The 19,525-nt window shown below is 43.6% G+C and overlaps 1 protein-coding gene across 5 annotated transcripts in view; it reads left to right on the plus strand.

Moving 5' to 3' along the window:
- Nucleotides 1–19,525, plus strand: part of C17H4orf19 (chromosome 17 C4orf19 homolog) — a 79,211-nt gene that overhangs the window by 52,891 nt on the left and 6,795 nt on the right. For 4 of the 5 annotated variants that reach the window (XM_043871410.1, XM_043871408.1, XM_043871407.1 and 1 more), the window contains one exon: nt 5,272–5,327. The gene's annotated coding sequence lies outside the window, so the exon portion shown is untranslated. Of the gene's footprint in view, nt 1–5,271; nt 5,328–19,362; nt 19,498–19,525 lie in introns of those variants that run through there. The other variant, XM_043871411.1, reaches the window with a different exon arrangement.

The raw sequence follows: 19,525 nt of genomic DNA on the forward strand, positions 1-19,525 counted from the left end.
AGCGTGTACATCTGAGACACATCTCTTATGCCACATCTGTGAGGCAACTGAGACAGAATCAGACTTAAATAGAAAAAGTAATATCCAAAGGGCATTGGCGTGAACTGGTGTACGGGATGGCTTACAGCCATCTCTCCTGGGGCCCGTGCTGTTAAGAGGGACACGCATTGTGACCTCCACCGGGGAAGAGCTTGTGCTGCAAAGAGAGAAAAAAGAGAAAATTAATAGAAGTTAAGAATACAGGTCAGGCTTCACGGGTGGCTTGGTGGCAAAGAATCCACTGCCTGCCAAGCAAGAGATGAGGGTCCTTGGGTCAGGAGGAGACCCTGGAGAGGGAAATGGCAACCCACTCTAGTATCCTCGCCTGGGAAATGCTATGGACAGAAGTGCCTGGCCGGCTACAGTCCATGGAGTCACAACGAGTCAGATACAACTTAGCAACTAAACAAGGATTCAGGTCTGATTCCCTGGCATCTACTGTGCGGGGTTTTTAACTGTTTGGGAAAAGAGGATTTCTGCCTGGATAGGTGATGTCTGGGCAGGTTTACCTTGCTTTCACCTGGACAAAGCTCTGAAGAGTGATGATGCCTTGTGGATGCAGCATTGCCTGATTTGTGATGGAGAAACAGCCTCCTGGCTGTCTCTGAACAGCTTGGTCCTATAGATCTTTACTTTGTGTCAGAAGAAAATTCAGAAATGGAAAGGCAAAGAAAATCGAAATCAGGTCACTTGTTACAATTATATAAAGCTTATGGTTGGCACCATAGACTTGGAACTTGGAAATGGCAAGAAGGGTGACTTTAACAAAGATGGAAAGTTCCAGAAGTGTTAAGCAATAGAGAGAAATGGTTAACTGGCATAATTAATTGGAATAATTTGCAGCCATTTAAAACAATCATTATGGACATTATGGATTGTCATGGAAAAGGCTCAAAATATGTTAAAGGGAAAAAAAGCAATACATGAAGTTGTCTATATATATTGTGTAAAATGGATATGCAAGTGGACATAAACTAAAATAAATCCTGAGAAAAACTGAGCCCCTAACCCAGGTTAGGTTCCTTGACTAAGGCTTCTTCCCACACTTTTCCTAAACTTTGTGTGCTTCTATGTATTTGTGCATGTGTCTGTGTAATTATATCTATTTTATATATAAATATGTACACATACAAATATATTTTTAGTGAAAAAATTCTTAAAGCATTTGAAAAAGATTGGAGGTATTTGTGAGCAGAGCAGCTGCAAAAGGGGGAAAAAAATGTTTGTATGCTTTTTAAAAAAGCACTTAGACTTTGTACCAAGGACTAAACTTTAAAATCCATCAATAGATGAGTGAATTTTACACTTTCTACTGCAGTTGGTCATGTGTTACTGAAGTAATTAGGGCCTTTCTTTTTTCCCATAGAGATTCTAGAGATAAATCACAGTTTTGTTTTTCCTTGGTTTAAATGGCATTCTTCTTTGATCATTGCTTCACAGAGGGAAAAGATATTTCCGTGTGCAGAGTAGTGGTTAACTTCTCACAACCTCAGACAACAAAGGGCCCCTCTGTGAGGATGCAGAAATTCCTCCTGGAATACAGGGAAGGCCCCCAGCTGAACCGTATCCAAGGAAGATGCCGCAAAGCTTGCAAAGCTTGTTGGGAGAAAGGAGCCCAGCTGGAGGTCTTTTGGTTCTATTCAGATATTGGCCCTGCTTAGAGGTGGGGGTGGGGGCAGACCCGTAAAAGAAAACCCCACAACAAGCCTGAATGCATTTACAAATTACAAGGAAAAGTTAATTCTGGCAACCAGGGTTGGTGCCAATTGAGGCTTATCATATTTAGAATTTAACTCCACTTGGGAAGAAAGTTGGTTTTTCTTCTCATGGAAGTTAGAGAAGTACCCCGGGGTGGGCTGTATGGCATAAATGCTGAGTAAAAGCCAGTCTGTGGGTAGGTTACACGCTGGTTCTGTTGTCCTCGGCCATCTACTCTCGGGCCACTGTGAGTGCCACATGTGGCCACTGGTTGTTATGATGACGTGGGAACCCCATCAAGTCAGGCCCTGAGCGTGGCGTCCACAGCGCCCCCTACCTGACTCCTGGGAGTTGATGTGTCCCCACCTGCCAGCCTCATCCCCTCCAGCCACCGTCTCATCCGCTTGAGCTTTGGGACCCTGGGAGGGTTTCCAGAACAATGGGCAGGCCAGGCTGGCGTGTCCTGGGCTTTGGGTGAATGTCAGTGCCCTTGCCCCTTCTTTCTTCCCTTTGCCTTCTTGAACTTAAATTCCTCTTCCTGATATAGTTACTAAAGTTCCTGGTCAAAGAGAGAGCTTTTTGAAAAAGCCAGAAATCAGGGTGGTGATGAGAAGAAATGAGAGATGAGGAGACCCTCTTCTCTACTGAGAGTCCCTCCTCCCATGTAGATTCCGAACAGTGAGAAGAATGGCAGCTGCCATTTCTGTGCTTCTGCACCTGCTTATCCTGATTCTTGCATTATCTGTATACCTCACGTCTGAATAAACAAAGGCCCAGAGAGATTGAGAGGTTTGTTCAAGGCCACACAGCTAATTCATGGGGCAAAAGTTCCAACTCAGGAGTTTCTGAGTTCGCCAGAACTCTCCCCTCTTTTTGCTACACAAAAGTGCTTTCCCAAAGACTCAAAAACTATTAGTCACCATCAGTATTTGCCCCCAACATCTGTGGCCAAACAGTATCAGGATGTGTAATAAAGACTCCTTTCTAGTTCCAGCAGTGGCTCTAATTGAAAGAGAGTAAAAGTTCCACTCCATGTACAGATAACTAGTTAAATATCAAACTCACCAAGACTCTACTTCCTAACAGACCCATGGAATGTGGTCCCTTCAGGGGTTCCATGCACTTGAAAACACTGTAAAAATCACCATTTAGGAACCTGTAGACCAGCCCCATCAAGTAGAACTTTCTGCAGTGAGAAAAATGTTCTATGTCCACACTATCTGATATGACAGCCACTAGCCACATGTGGCTTTCAAGCTGTTGAAATGTGGCTGGCTGGTGTAACCCAGGAACTGAACTTTTCATGTATTTAATTTTTAGTAATTTAAATAGCCACATATGGCTAGTAGTTAACCAGGTTGGACTGTGTGGCTCTAGAATATTCTGGCAGGTTGACTGTTGGTCCCCACGTTTTCATGATGCTTTCCCGATAAGTTTTATTACAGGACCGGATCATAATTACTTGTTTTTGTTTTGCCCACCTCACTAGGCTATAAGCAATTAATTTTGCTAGATCATCTGTTATTAGCACATGACCTGGCCCATGGTTGTCTCCAAGTCACGTCCCAGCTCTTTGTGACCCCATCGACTGCAGCACTCCAGGCTTCCCAGTCCTTCACTCTCTCCCGGAGTTTGCTCAAACTTGTGTCCATTGAGTCAGTGATGCAATCCAACCATCTCATCTTCTACCACCCCCTTCTCTCCACAGTACTAGGCGTTAAATAATTAATGTGGGCTAGATAAATGAATGGGAATCAGCTTTATTTGAAAGCATCATTGTTATTGCTTGCTATCATCTAGTTTACACTTTCTCCTGACTTTGCGCTTAGGACTAGATTGGTCCCCAAATTTCCAGATGAAGCCCAGACCGCCCGCTTATGAGCACATCTTTCTTTCCTCAAAGGGAATCACTTCTTTAGCTCGTTATTTTGGTTATTTGCCTCAGTTTCTCTAAATGAGAGTTTCTATTACCATTTCATGATTTTTTTTTTCAGTTTTAGACATTATCTTCCACTATGGAAGAAGATGGTTCAACATCCACCTGCTGCCCCACCACACATAAGGAATGTCCCACCTCCCTATCGAAACCCACCTCCAGTTTTAGCTAGATAAATAACAAGTATTTTTTATAACTACATAAGTGCTTGGTTCACAGCTAAGCCAAGTAGAGAGTTATAACTACATTTCCTTTCCTGCACAGGTTTTTTCTGAAGGTAACAAATGACTGTTTTTTTTTTTTCCATTTGTTCAGTATTCTTCATCCTTACCACTAATTTGACGCCAAATTCTTTCCCTAGCATGTGTATTTTTCTCTGTAGGATACTTCAGTGATTCTGTCAATTTCTTCTCTTAAAAGAAGACTTCCCAGAGCCTTCTTACCTTCTGCAATGGGAATGAGCTTCCTCCGGGTTGTGCACAGTGCTGGGATTCTGGAATCTCCATGGCGATCGTCCTAGGGATTCCTTTTGTCTTTCTCCTGTGTTTAATGTCCTATATCTTATATTCCTTGCCTTCCCCTCTTGGTTTACTTCCTCATTTGTTTATTACATCTTCTAATAGACTCCTTTCCAGGAAGGGATGGTAAAAATTTTTGAGACTTTTCTTATCTGAAAATGTCTTTATTGTACCATCTCATTTCATTGGTAGTTTGGACAAATTTAGAATAATGTGTAGGAGATCAAACCAGTCCATCCTAAAGGAAATCAACCTTAAATATTCATTGAAAGGACTGATGCTGAAGCTGAAGCTCCAATACTTTGGCCACCTGATGTGAAGAGCCGAGTCATTGGAAAAGACCCTGATGCTGGGAAAGATTGAAGGCAGGAGAGAAGGGGGCGACAGGATGAGATGGTTGGATGGCATCACCGACTCAATGGGCATGAGTTTGAGAAAACTCTGGGAGATGGTGAAGTACAAGGAAGCCCGGCCTCCTTTAGTCCGTGGGGTCATAAAGAGTCGGACACGATAAGCGGCTGGGCACAGCACGGCCCTGTGTGTGCATTTAAGAAGTCTAAAGCCGTTCTGAGCCCCAGCTCTTTGTATATGGTCAGTTTTCTCTTTGTAGAAGCCTATAGGAGCTTTGCTTTTACCTCACTTCTGAAATATCACAGTGATGTGTCTTGGCATTGGGTTTAGTTTTATTTTTCACTCTGGTCACTTGGTGAGTGCTTTTATCTAAAATCTCATTCCTTCAGTTACGTAAGTTTTTCTCAACAGCTTTCCTGTTGTGCAGTTTAAATCTCACTACAACCATATTTGATAGATGAAACACTGATATTTGGGTAAATGATTAATTGGGCTTTAATTGATTGTTAATTCAGCTTTGGGAGCTGGGCTGCAAACTCAGGCCTGGTAAATTTCAAAGCCCTTGTCTGCCTGGAGTCACTGATCCAGGCCAGGAATCCTTTCCCCCACATCACTACCTACGTCTCTCTCGGGAAATGCTTTCTGCTGTCACTTTCAAGATGCATCTTGGCTGTGGAAAGGAGGCAACTGGCAGGCCTGTTTTCAACTGGTTTTTTTTTTTTTTTTCAGTTGCAGGAAGAGAAGTTAAATGTCTAGAAAAACCTAATGGACAATCTCCGCAACAGGTAAGCTCTTCTCTTTTTTATGTTTTGGGAAGAAAGTCTATTCTTTCCACTTTCCACTAAATTTTCTATTATTTGGTCTCCCTCTGCAGTTTTTATTACCTGAGACATTAAAGCCAGTAGACAGGGCAATCCCCAAAGTCTTATCTCTTTCAGATTCATTCAGGTTTGAGTAAAATGCTGTTATTTTCTTTTTCCTTTTGTTGTTTGGGAACAAAGAACAAAGTTTGTTTGTTCTAAAACAAGTAACATACAACATGACCCGTCTAAGTCTTCACATTGAACAATATACCATGTGAGACTGAAACAAGAAGGCTGAGTATTACCTTCTTTGAGCTCAGTTAGCTCCACTCCAATATTTCACCACCCTGTGTGTGCCCAGAAATGACCCCCGAAGCACAGCAAGTATTAGTGTGGGACTTGTAATTAATTTTACACAGTAGATAATTCACAGCTATGGAATCCACAAATAATGAGGAGCAGTTGGGCAGATAAAGCACACGGAACACCCGGTACATGGGACACCCTGTGTAAGTTTGCTATTTTTATTGTCATCTTCGTTATTCTGTTATTAAATCCTGAGGCTCTTGGACACCTTTGAAAAGTTTTCAGTTCAGTCACTCAGTCGTGTCCAGCTCTTTGCGAGCCCATGAACTGCAGCACGCCAGGCCTCCCTGTCCATCACCAACTCCCGTGATGGAGACTTATGTCCATTGAGTCAGTGATGCCATCCAACCATCTCATCCTCTGTCGTCCCCTGCTCCTCCCGCCTTCAGTCTTTCCCAGCATCAGGGTCTTTTATAGTGAGTCAGTTCTTCGCATCAGGTGGCCAAAGTATTGGAGTTTCAGCTTCAGCATCAGTCCTTCCAATGAATATTCAGGACTGATTTCCTTTAGGATGAAGAGTTTTAGGCAGGGGGACTGATAGATTCAGGTTTGTGGCCTAGAAAGATCCCATGACTTCCATGTGGCAAATGTCTTAGAAGACACAGGGGGATGCGTGGACAAAAGGATTTGCAATCACTCAGGTAAAAAGAAGTGATAATGTCTTAGGACAGGGCAGGGGCGGTGCACATGGAGAGAGAAGAGTGGGCCTCAGAGAGAGTGTCAGAGGTCGCCTTCCCCCGGAATGTGGTCTGGACCCCCACCAACCCCTTTATCTGCTCACTCTCAGCCACAAGTCTTCTCCAGTCTCTTCCCAGGATTACTTGGGCACTTGCTGCCTTATAGAACACAATGCATGACATACTTTGTTTCATTTTAATATTTATTATTTCTTTCTTTATCTGGCTGCATCGGGTCTTGGTTGCATCACTCGAAATCTTCATTGTGTCATGCAGGACCTTCCGTTGCGGTGCACAGTATCAGTAGTTACAGCACACCGGCTCCAGAGATCACGGGCTTCCGCGGTTGCAGCACATGGGCTCTCTAGTTGCAGCCAGCAGGCTTAGTCACTCTGTAGCACGTGGGATCTTAGTTCCCAACCAAGGAGCAAACCTGCATCCCCTGCATTGCCAGGCAGATACGTAACCACTGTACCACCAGGAAAGTCCCCATCTTTAAAATGCATACTTTTTGCACTCCCTTATGCATCTATCTTCATTGCTAGACTGTGAATTCTTTTCAGCTCCCTGGAACTGAATTTGGTACTTGCACAAAATGGGTGCTCAGGAAATATTTGATGCGTGAATAAGTGGTGAACCCTTTAACATACAGCAGAGATCTCTGCCTCTGGTGTCCTAGTTACTAGCAGAGTGTTTTATCCTCAGATTTTCAAGGATATTCGAAGCCTCAGGACCATGCTTATTCTTTCAAGTAAAACTGTTTTTACTATACTTCAAAGAAATAATGGACATGAGTTTGAGCAAACTCTAGGAGACAGTGAAGGACAGGGAAGCCTGGTGTGCTGCAGTCCAAGGGGTCATAAAGAGCGACTGAACAAGAAAAGGAACATCAGCGTCCAAATTCTGCACATGCAGTGTCCTCTACAAACACGGGAGAGTCTGCTTTTTCTTGTCCTCTGACCAGTCCATACTTCCCACCCTGAGTGGGAAGCCTGTATATTGTATATACAGCGGTTGTGTAGTGGGATGTTCTTTAAGAGTCGCTGAAGTTTGGGCATCTAGAATACTGGGAATTATCCATAACTAGTCCATTCCAAACATCCAGCCTTGAGCTGTGCTTGCTTTTAAAGGCATCATTATTAGTAGCTTTACAAGACTGTAGCATATAAACTTCTGTCCACATCGCCGCCTCTGCAATTTCTTCATTTCCAGAACTTCATTTTTTCTAAATGCTTCAGGTATCTTCCAGACTTCCCCCACCTTCCAGATAAGGCTACTTACCAATGTTAGTGACATACCCTGCATTGGAGACACGCCTGATTCTCATGGGGGTCCAGGGAGGATTGGGTCAGAACATCACCCATTTCTATTCACAGTGTCTAAAAGTCACTTGGCCAGGGTTAAAAAATTTTCTCATAGACGATGGCCATGAAGGTGAGAGCAGCCCACATCTGTTAAGAACCTGCTACTTGCTAGTCACACTCTGCGAGGTCCATCACATGTGTAAGCCATGTGGTTCTCAGAGGAACCCTTCACAATTCGGTGTCACTGTTTCCCTATCTAGTGGCTGGCAAAGCTGAGACTCTGAGAGGTTAAGCTACTCAAGGTCATCCAGATTAGGACAGGCCAAGCCAGATTTTGACTCCAGAGCCCACTCCCTTAATTACGATAGACAGACTGTCTTCTATCTACTGGGTCTTAAAATTCTTCGTCCTCTTCTTCTAGAACCAGCTATGATTTTATACATGTTTCTTGATTAGTCCTTCTGTTGAGGTGGCTATAAACATGAAATCAATTACGAACTAATCCAAGGGTATCTCTGATGTGTTTAAGAAGATATCCTACTAAAGATTGGTGATGCTGAGCTTCCTATATAACTTGAATCAAAGTCAAGAGGACCAGCCCAACAAGCTGAGTTGAGATGAGTCATGTCAGATGATACTGTGATTATGGGTGGTCAAGAGTGTGATGGGAGGGGGGCCACCGAATCCCACATGAAAAAGACATAGAACTGCACATGTTAAGTGAAAACACATCATCTTCACTTCAAATTTTAAAAATCATCTCAAATTGTATTATCTGAAGAGTCTCCAATGTGCACTTGTTCATACTCTTAGAAACTAAAAGCCACCCAAAAGGTGATGGCCTGCCCCCGTCTCCAGTTGAGCCCGAGTCTTTGTGCTGTGATCATTATCCCTGAACACATGTGGTTTGGTTTGATTTGGTTTCCAGTGAGATGGTCTATTAGTTCATCAGTGAGCAAGATTCTACCCAAATAGCAGAATTCAGGGTAAACATCCAATCCCATATCATTGATGATAGTCTGTCGTGTTAAGGGAGATTGTGTATGTGATCCCTGGGTTAGGAAGATCCTCTGGGGTAGGAAATGACCTCCCACTCCAGCACTCTTGCCTGGGAAATTCCTCGGACAGAGGAACCTGGTGGGCTACAGTCCATGAGGTTGCAAAGAATCAGACACAACTGAGCATGCACGCGCGTATATGTGATTAGCCGAGCTCTCTGTAACGTCTCTTTCACTTCAGAGCTGTCTGTGGTCATTTGCAAGACTTCCTCAAAACATTTCAAAAGCAACTGATAAGTGAATGGTGATATCTGGATTCCTAACTCTAAGAGTTTTAGATATGGTCTTCAACTGTTGAATTAGAGACTCCCTGAAGGATTTGGGGTGTATTAAAAGTAAACTTCCTGCCACTACATTGATAATGGGGAATGGATTAATAGCACCCACATGAATAATAGAGAATGCCCTTCATATTTCAGCAGACATAAGGGACACCTAAACTTATTTATTAACCACAGTCACCCATATGTGTTAATGATGTTGAGTATTTTCATGAGATTACTGAAAATAGTGTGAAGGTCCATATGTTCCCTATACTTTCTCCAGTGGCAGTTTTAGAATATCTATATACTAGAAGGGTTTCAGAGCTTAGAAGGGAAGACAGGAGACTTGTCTAGAAGTTGTTTTGCACAGTAAACAGACTGATCTGGGGTGGGAAAGGCAAGAGAAATTGATGGAGACGATGGAGGGGCTAAAGTTGCTTCCCCAGCCACCACTGACACCCACCATGACGTGTCCTACATCAGGCGTGCAGCAATTAGCAACACGTATGTTAGACAATACCCATCTGTACAGAGTCCAACACTCTTGTTGTATATTACTTAATAACTAGCTAGGAAGCCTTTGGTCAGGATATTATTTGTCGTCGGGAAGGTCCCGTCAAGAATGAGAACTCTAGCTTTCAAACAGAAGGACGTTATAGTCAGTGGGTTATGTGGGTATTGGAAGATCTGGGAAACCAAATGAGATGCTGAGGTAAACACAGAGATGGTCAAGGCAGGAGGACATTACCATCCTACGGGGAGGCACAGAACCAGATGGGGCAGTGGCCGGAGCATGGATGCGCCATGCTTCTGGCTGACACCGTAGGGGGTGGGGCTCTTGCCCATCTCCTGCTATGGAGGAGAGCTGGCCACTACCAGGATGAACAGGACGCTGTCCAAAGCAGAGAGACAAAGGGAACCGTACCCTGACTTCCCTCATCCTCTCCTTCTCGTCTTCCACCAGTACCTTCCACTGGTGGGACCCACCCAGGTCCAGACAGGGGTTCCTCAGCATTAGGGTGCCCTGAGCAGGCAAGGGAGGCAGGGGCCGGTCTAGGAGCAGACAGGCAGTGGACCAGCCCAACGCTGGCATTGTTTCAACTATCAGTTGGGTTTGTTTCAACTATTCCTCAATTAGTAAATGTTTAGGTTGTCCAAACTGATCCCTTTATTATTGGACACTTGGTTTATTTTCACTTTCTCCTGTTATAACACCCACAGAGAAGGATAGAAGAAGATAAATTAAAAATTGTTACAAAGCAAATTCTGAAAAACAGAATCTTTGGAAACGTAACAGGCTTGTAAAGTTGCACCCATTGGCAATGGAATTGGAAGCAATGACTACTGGTATTAGTTTCTGAACAACATAAAATTATGTTTTGGCCGACTCAGTTTGGGCCATGCCATCTGTCACCAAAAGGGGCCAGTGGTAATGGTAACCACCTCACTTTTGCCAGAAATTCCCCAAGCCACAGAGTTCTTAGAGTGTTAGGCCTCTCCCTTTAAGTAGAGCTCACCTAGACCAACCAGTAACATTGGCAAAACAAAGACTCCTTCCGCCTTTATTTCCTTAAGACCATAAAGCTGCAGTTCTCAGTTCTCAGCGTGTGGTCCTTGGACAGCAGTGCTGGCACCACCTGGGAGCTTGTTGGAAATGCAGGTTATCGGCCCCACACAGACCCAGGAGGATGCCTTACGGCCCCGGGGCCCTCTGCCTCGCAATGAGTCCACCAGGATCCCACCCCTGCCACCGGCCCACCTTGGTTCAGTAATGAATTGCACCCCACCTGACCTAAATAGGAGCCTACTCCCAGGAATTTACAGTCCAGACGATAGGGGAACCCGCTTCTCAAACTTTTCCCCTAAAACCTTTCTCCCCGGGGGTACAGGAAAAAGGACCTGGTCTAGAGGGCTGACCACAAGTTACCAACAGAACTTGTAATTTTCTGCATACCTTTGTTTAATTCTAATAATTGAGGCACATTTTGCCTTTTCAAACACAATATTCTAAATTTCTTTTAAATATAAAATAATGGGCTTCTTCCCCCCAAACTTTCAAATTGGGCCAAATTTATTTTATAGCTTATCTTTACCTCCCAGAATATGGTCATGTACCCTCATCCAGAAGATGGGGCCCCAAGACCAGCTCACACCACGGGCAGCCCACAGGGTCTGGGGCGAGCACAAGGATGGCCCTGGGGAAGGAATGGTGAGGCGGACAGGTCCAGCTGCAGCAGATCTAACCCAGGGGAGGAAGTGAACCCCTCCACACCCTATCCTGCCTCCCCTAGTCCCTTCCACAAAACTTTCATCCAGGCATCAGATCCCATTTGTGGGAAGAAAGGTGTCTATAGATTTGCAGGAGTCTTTTGACCCATCCATGGTGTGACCAGGCTACAGAGTAAATCCCATGCCCAGCCAGAGCTGGAGGAAACTCTGCCATAAGGTGGTACCATGACTACCAGAACTTAACACAATAATTATCTGAATATTTACCAAATCACCTACTCCGTAACTTTGCCACACAGCAAAGCACCTACACTGTGCCCTGATTCTCCTGTATTTGAGGCCTTTCCCATACTAAGTCCCTCCCTTGAAATTAAATAACCAATATATACTGCCATCTGGCGGCGAATAGATGAAACCACATGTAAGAAATATACTGTTCAGTCCCTACTTGGTGGTAGGCACTTTGCAACCCCACGGACTGCAACACACTAGGCTTCCTTGTCCTTCACTATCTCCCAGAATCTCTCAAACTCATGTCCATTGAGTCGGTGATGCCATCCAACCATCTTATCCCCTGTCGTCCCCTTCTCTCCCTGCCCTCAGTCTTTCCCAGCATCAGGGTCTTTTTCCAATGCATTTGCTCTTCCCATCAGGTGGCCAAAGTATTGGAGCTTCAGCTTCGGCATCAGTACTTCCAGTTAGTATTCAGAGTTGATTTCCTTTTTAATACCCGGTATAGATTTGTCATAACTTTTCTTCCAAGGAGCAAGTGTCTTTTACTTTCATGGCTGCAGTCACCATTCTCAGTGATTTTTGAGTCCAAGAAGATAAAATCTGTATCTGTTTCCAATTTTTCCCACCTATTTGCCATGAAGTGATGGGACTGGATGCCATGATCTTAGTTTTTTGAATGTTGAGTTTTAAGCCAATTTTTTTTGCTGTCCTCTTTCACCTTCATCAGAGGCTCTTTAGTTCCTCTTCACTCTCTGCAATTAGAGTGGTGTCATCTGCCTATGTGAGGTTGTTGGTATTTCTCCCTGCAATCTTGATTCCAGCTTGTGAGTCATTCAGCCTGGTGTTTCACATGATGTACTCTGCATAGAAGTTAAGTAAGCAGGGTGACAATATACAGCCTTGATGTACTCCTTTCCCAATTTGGAATCAGTTCATTGTTCCATGTCTGGTTCTAATTGTTACTTCTTGTTCTGCATACACGTTTCTCAGGAGACAGGTAAGGTGGTCTGGTATTCCCGTCTCTTTAAGAATTTTCCACAGTTTATTGCCATCCACACAGTGAAAGGCTTTAGCATAGTCAATGAAGCAGGAGATTTTTTTTGGAATTCCCTTGCTCTTTCTATTATCTAGTGGATGTTGGCAATTTGATCTCTGGTTCTTCTGCTTTTTCTAAATCCAACTTACACATCTGGAAGTCCTCAATTCATGTACTGCTGAAGCCTAGCTTAAAAAATTTTGAGCATAATCTTTCTGGCATGTGAAATGAGTGCAATTGTACAGTAATTTGAACATTCTTTAACATTGCCCTTCTTTGGGATTGGAATGAAAACTGACATTTTCTAATCCTGTGGCCACTGCTGAGTTTTCCAAATTTGCTGATGTAATGAGTGCAACACTTTAACACCATCATCTTTTAGGATTTGAAATAGCTCAGCTACAATTCCATCACTTCCACTAGCTTTGTTCGCAGTAATGCTTCCTAAGACCCACTTGACTTCGCACTCCAGGATGTCTAGCTCTAGGTGAGTAACCACACCATCATGGTTATTTGGGTCATTAAGACCTTTTTTGTATAGTTTTTCTGTATATTTCTACCACCTCTTCTTAATCTTTTCTGCTTCTGTTAGGTCCATACCGTTTCTGTCCTTTATTGTGCCCATCCTTGCATGAAATGACCCCTGGGTATCTCTGATTGTCTTGACAAGATCTCTAGTCTTTCCCATTCTGTTGTCTTCCTCTGTTTCCTTGCACTGTTCACTTAAGACTTTCTTAACTCTCCTTGCTCTTCTATCAGAACCCAGATCAAGAGGGTCCAGTTCCCTTTTGCAAAACATACTGGATCACAAGCTGCTTCTTATTGTGAAATTCTGTGGACTCAGAAAAGAACAGAACCTAGTGAGAGGTATTATGGTATTATATTAATATCATAGGAAAGGTATAACATATAAATATTATATAGTTGACGTATAATCAGGAAATCTTAATAATGAAAACAGTAACAGCCGCATTAACAATAGGTACACGGTGCCTGTGTGTGCTAAGTCACTTCCGTCGCGTACAGCCCTGCGACCCCATGGACTGCTGCCCCCCAGGCTCCTCCGTCCACGGGATTCTCAGGCAAGAACGCTGGCGTGGGTTGCCACGCCCTCTTCCAGGGTGTCTTCTTGTCCCAGGGATTGAACCCAAGCTTCTTGTGTCTTCTGAATTGGCAGGTGGCTTCTTTATGACTAGGGCCACCTGGGAACCACTCCCTAGTTTATATGTCCATTTACTTATCCGTAAAATACTGGCTTCCAACCTCTGTACACAGTTGGTAGGAATGTAATGATGCAGCCACTATGGAAACCAGTATGGAAGATCTTCAGAAAACTAAAAATAGACTACATATGACTCAGCAATTCCATTCCAAGGTATATATCCCCACCCCCCCACCAAAAAAAAGCAAAACTAAAATGCTAACACCAAAAGATCCAGGCACCCCATGTTCATAGCAACACTGTTCATAGAAGCCAAGATATGGAAGTGACCTCAGTGTCCATAAACAGATGAATGGATAATGAAGGTGTGATATATGTAATATAATGGAATATGATTCAGCCATAAAAACGAATTAAATTGTGCCATTTACAACAACGTGGATGACATTTAGTGGAAGAAGTCAGACAGAGAAAGACAAATACTGAATGATTTTATTCATATGTAGAGTCCAAAAAATGAAACGAATATAGCAGAACAGAAACAGACTCACAGATACAGAAAACAAGCTAGTGAGTCCAAAAAATGAAACAAAAGAATATAGCAGAACAGAAACAGACTCACAGATACAGAAAACAAGCTAGTGGTGTTAACAGTGGGGAGCAGGAGGAGAGGAGGGGCGAGACAGCGGTATGTGATTAAAACTATTATGTATAAACTAGATAAGCAATATGAACATATTGTACAGCCCAGGGAAATGTAACCAGTATTTTGTGATAATTTTAAATAATTTACAAAATACTGAATCACTGTGCTATACACCTGAAACTAATATAATATTGTAAATCAACTATTGTTCAGTTAAAACAATAATAGAGATTTTTCTGGCAATCCAGTGATTATGACTCTCTGCTTTTACTGCCATGGCCCACGTTCATTCCATGGTCGGGAAACAAGATCCTTCAAGCCCATGGTGCAGCCAATAATAAACAAACAAACAAATAAAATACTGGCTTCTTCCTTAAAGGGTTATTGTGAAGTTGAAGTGAATACATGAACATTTTTAAAACAGTACTTGATGCATATTAAACAATAGAATGTTAAGTATTTATAATCATAAATAAGCCCTGGCAGGGTGTCAGACATAATAAATGCCATACATACTTTTATCTCACTCATTTTTGAAACAATCCTGGTAAACAGGAATTGTTACCATTCCTATTTTGCTGATTAGACAGGTAAAGTTTGCAGAGGCTAAGAAATTTGCGTAGAGGTCACAAAGCTAATAAGTGGTGGAGGCAGTGTTGGAACCCAAACTCAGACCCTAAATTACTCATGTAACCATGGTGCTGAATTGCTGATATGATGGATTTTCTCAAAAAGCTTACAGATTCCATCCTGCCTCACACATACCCCAGCCCTGCCACACACACACACACACACACACACACACACACACAGACACACACACACACTTACGCACTTCCCCAGCCCATTCCAGTGAAGAGGTCCAGCACATACCTCCTTGTCCTCCTGACCTGAGTCCTCGCCCTTTCCAAGGAGGTTGCAGTTACACACACTCTGTCTCAAGGCTCCAGGGCATTGATCAGCTGTGTGTATGTGGGGGGGCGGGGGGGTGGGTGTGTGTGTACACTCAGTCACTTAGTATTCTCTGGCAAAGAAGCCAAGGAGACCTCTTCAAAGAGCTGCAGACCTGAGGGAATGAGATGAGAACTTGGGGCCTGAAGGGAGGAAACAGGAAGAGAAGGTTGTGCATTCAGTTAGGATCATGGGTTTAGGTGAGTGTGGACTTGGGACCCAAACACCCCCATTGGTACCGGGATGGGGTAATTCACAAACCACTGTGCAGGGCTCCCGCCTGCAGAAGGGGCCTATCGGTGCCTGCCTTCTCTGGGTGTTCAGTGCTAACCGTGTGTGAGCCAAGTCAGGGAGAGGTCAATGAGTTGAGGACACTTCCTTCTCCGATTCACCACCTCGATTGTTCAGTTTGGAAGAGACCTTTGATGTCAGGGACTCACTGGGGAGATAAAGAACCTGAGGGATCAAGAGATTACACCACTTTCCCACATCTGCATAGTTGATGATGAAGCTACTGCTGGAAGATGGATTTCTTATACCCAGCTTGGACTTTGCCTGGTTGAGTTCACAAACACCAGCCCCACCTGACGATATTAGTTTGGGGCACAAAACCCTTCCTGACAATTAGGACTGCCATGACAATTGTTTTTCCCAAAGTTCCACAAAACATAAATTCTATTGGTTATTAATATTTTTTATGGCAGCGGGGGGGGGAAGTTCTGTGGTCAAATAATCTTGGGAAATACTGAGTTAAGCAGGGTGAAATCATTCTTTTTCATAATTGTGAATGTGTTCATCTTTAATCTCTGCTGTTCCCATTCTCAAACCTGTTTGAGGGAACTCTTTCACAGGAGTGGTGGACGGACATTTGAACACACCTCTGCACAGGTATCCCGTCAAGCCCAGTTCTAGGTGCTGCTGACTCGTATATGGTAGCACATTGACTACAAGGAGTGCATCAAATGGACTGTTTGATGGTGCTGATAGTAAAGTCTTATAGTCCTTCTCCAAAATTATTGAAGCTCAGCCTCTTTAGGAGAAAAGGAAACACCAAAAAATTTTGTCCCAGAGAGTTTGCAAAGCCTGCTCAGAAAGGAGAATATGGTTCTGCTGAAGAAACAGATTGAATAGTAGTCAAGAATTATCTTCTTGTCCTTTTTCCACCATAAATTCAATACCGTCTATGAAGCTGGGCAGGCAGTCTTTTAATTTCTTTTGTAAGGCACCTCGTGATTTCTTCAATGCCTGGTAGTTATTTTTATCCATTCCTCTTGAGTCTTAAGAGGTCAGTACCCAGAAGTGACTCACTAAACATTTTTCAGCTTCACCTGCTAGCCAGGTTAAGATGAAATCCTGGACTGTTTTCTAAACATTGGCAGCTTGGTTTATCACAACAGAGTTGAAATTTAAGTGTTTGGTTTTACTGTGTCTCTTCCAAGCACTTCAACTTCTATCAACTCAAACCGCTTGCCAGCAGCTGCTATGAAAGCCCATTGACTAGAGTTCTTGAAGCAGGACACCCTTAACCCTTGGAGTTACATGAACTGTAATTCCCAAGCTGGGAAGGGGAACCACGGTCCCCCCTATCTCTCTTAGCTCATACCATGCACTTGACTTTTGATTTTGGACTATCAGGTAGAGTGAGATTTGATTGTGGAAAATGGTAGACCTTCTACTGGAATAATTTATAAAATCTCATACTCACCATTCATTCCTTCACTTCTGTCACTCACCAGTCATCCCTTTATTTGAATAAGAGATGTGACATGCTCCATGCAGGTAGATGCTGGCCTAGGTTAGGCAGGCAGCTGACAAACACCAAAGCCCTAGACAAACACCAAATCCCCTCTGAGGTGCCCAAGGACAGGAAACATCTTTGCTTTCAGAGTTCTAGTGTCTGGGGCTGGCTATTGAGGAAAGGTCTTCAGTACATACACAGAATGACAGCTAAATCCAGAAAGTTTGATGGGCTTTCCATGAGCTCCTTTCCAAGACCTTTCCCCATGTGCTTCTTTAGAGGGAATGGCTTAATAACAATGGTTTTCTGTAGGTATTAGGTCCTAGCCCAGGAACAAGCAGAACAGAAACTGACATCAGATTAGTGCCTTTTTTTTTTTTTTCCTTTTAACTTCTGAAGTTGACAAAGCAGACAATGAAAAGTTGCAAGGAAAATACAGAGGACCCTCAGTTACTCGGAGTCCCCAAATGTTAACCTTTACTACATTTGCTTTATTCTTCTCTCTTTCTCTATACACACATACACACACATTTTTTTCCCTGAACTATTTTAATAAGTTACAGATACCACCATGTCCCTCTACTGCTAAATACTTCACTGTGAAATACTTCCTAAGAAAAAGGGCATGCTCTCATATAGCCCTAGTACAATGATCAAAAGCAGGACATTAGCACCGATTTAATACTACTACCTAATCTACAGGCCTTATTCAGATTTCACCGGTTGTGTCAATAATGACCTGTTACCAAAAGATCAAGCATTGCATTCGTTGTCATGTCTCTTTTGTCTTCTTTAATCTGTAATAGTTCTGCAGCCTGTCTTTGTTTTTTTTTTCCTAAAGTTGCATTTTTTAAAGAGTACAGACCAGTTGTTTGGCAGAATACCCCTTAAGCTGTGTTTGACTGATGTTGCCTCCTGCTTCGATCCAGATTATACTCTTTGACAGAAAAATCACAGAAGTGATGCCAAGTTTTCAGTGCACCACCTCGGAGGGTATTGACTAGTCTCACAGTGTTACCCTTACTCACAGTATTACCCTTGGTTATTTGATTTTGGTGCTGTGACCCAGGTTTCTCCACTGTAAGGATACTATTTTACCCCACGCATATAATAGGGGAGCTATTGGGGCTGGCCAAACAAGTTCATTGGTATGATGTTATGAGAAACCTAAGCAAACTTTTTGGCCAGTGGCAATACGTGGGATTAAATATCCCGTTCTCTTCAGGTTTCTACCCACTAGTCTAAACATCTGTTGATGATTCTTGCTTGAGTCAGTGATCACTGTGATGGTTGTCTAATGGTGATTTCTATAATTCTGTTTGTTAGCAGGCTTTCTACTTGTAAGTCAGAGCTCTCCCTTTTTTAGATTTATATCCTGAGGATTCACAGATGCTTGTTTTATTCAGTGTATTATACTCCTTTATGTTTGTGCTTACTGTGATGCTCCCGTCATTCCAGCTTTGGCCAGTAGGACGCCTACAAGCGGGTCCTGGGTCAGTCTGACCTGTGCGTGTCATTCTTTAAGATCGTCACTATTCAAAGGCAGCCCTTTCCAGCTGAGTTGAGCCTTTTTCTATATTCCTTGCCTTCCTGATGAATGCTCAGTTAATTTCTCTGCCTGGTTGCACAACTCCTGTGCCCCTTACCCTCCCACCCCTGGCCTCCTCATTTCTCCCCACCTCCATCACCAACCCCCTTGTGAAACCAGATTTTCCAGCAAGAACACTTGACTAGTAACTGATGGGGTCTCAGCATGACCGTCTTCAAATACAGGACTCTTTAATTTCAACAGTAACCACAGGACAAGAGTCAGCTTCCAACACAGGACTCCAGGAGGGCCAGGTGCTGAAGGTGGACATTAGGTGGACACACCATCCTAATGGTGTTTGCGTTTCTCCTATGGAAACCAGATGACGGCTGCTTTGCCCTTTGCTTCTGTTGCTCTTTTATACTCCAAAGACAAAGCAAGTTCTGATTCTGCTCCATAATAAAGGGCACTGGACAACTGAGCTCTCACCTCTGACCCAGCTGTTGTCACAGTGACGGGGAAGGGACAGAAGACAAACTGCCCGTTTTGAACTCAGTTTTACTTCAAAAGAGCATTCTTTTTTTTCCCCCATTTCCATGGGAAATGGACATGGACTATTTCCTTTTTGCCACCTGGAAATGGGAGACCTCAGTAAAAGCAAGATATAGGGGTGGGAGTGACACATGAAAAGAGAAATAAATCAGATTTGATGTTAGGCATCATCATATGTGGATGACTCATTGTAGACACAGGCAGGCAGGGGTGGGTGTACATGCAGTAGTCCCCACCCTTTTGGTCAGCAGTCACTCAACCCTGGGCCTTAGCGCCTGTCTCACCGAGAGGAGGAATGTTGCCGGGGAAGGAAGCAGGTCGGCGATGGGAGCCAGGGCGGGACCCCTGGCCAGGAAGAGGCACTGGCCGGGGAGAGGCGCAGAGCATGGCCCTCGGGTACAGGACCAGGTCTGTGGGAAACCCGAGGGCGCCCCCT

The sequence above is a fragment of the Cervus elaphus genome, chromosome 17 (genome assembly GCF_910594005.1).
Source record: "Cervus elaphus chromosome 17, mCerEla1.1, whole genome shotgun sequence".
Classification (NCBI taxonomy): Eukaryota; Metazoa; Chordata; class Mammalia; order Artiodactyla; family Cervidae; genus Cervus; species Cervus elaphus.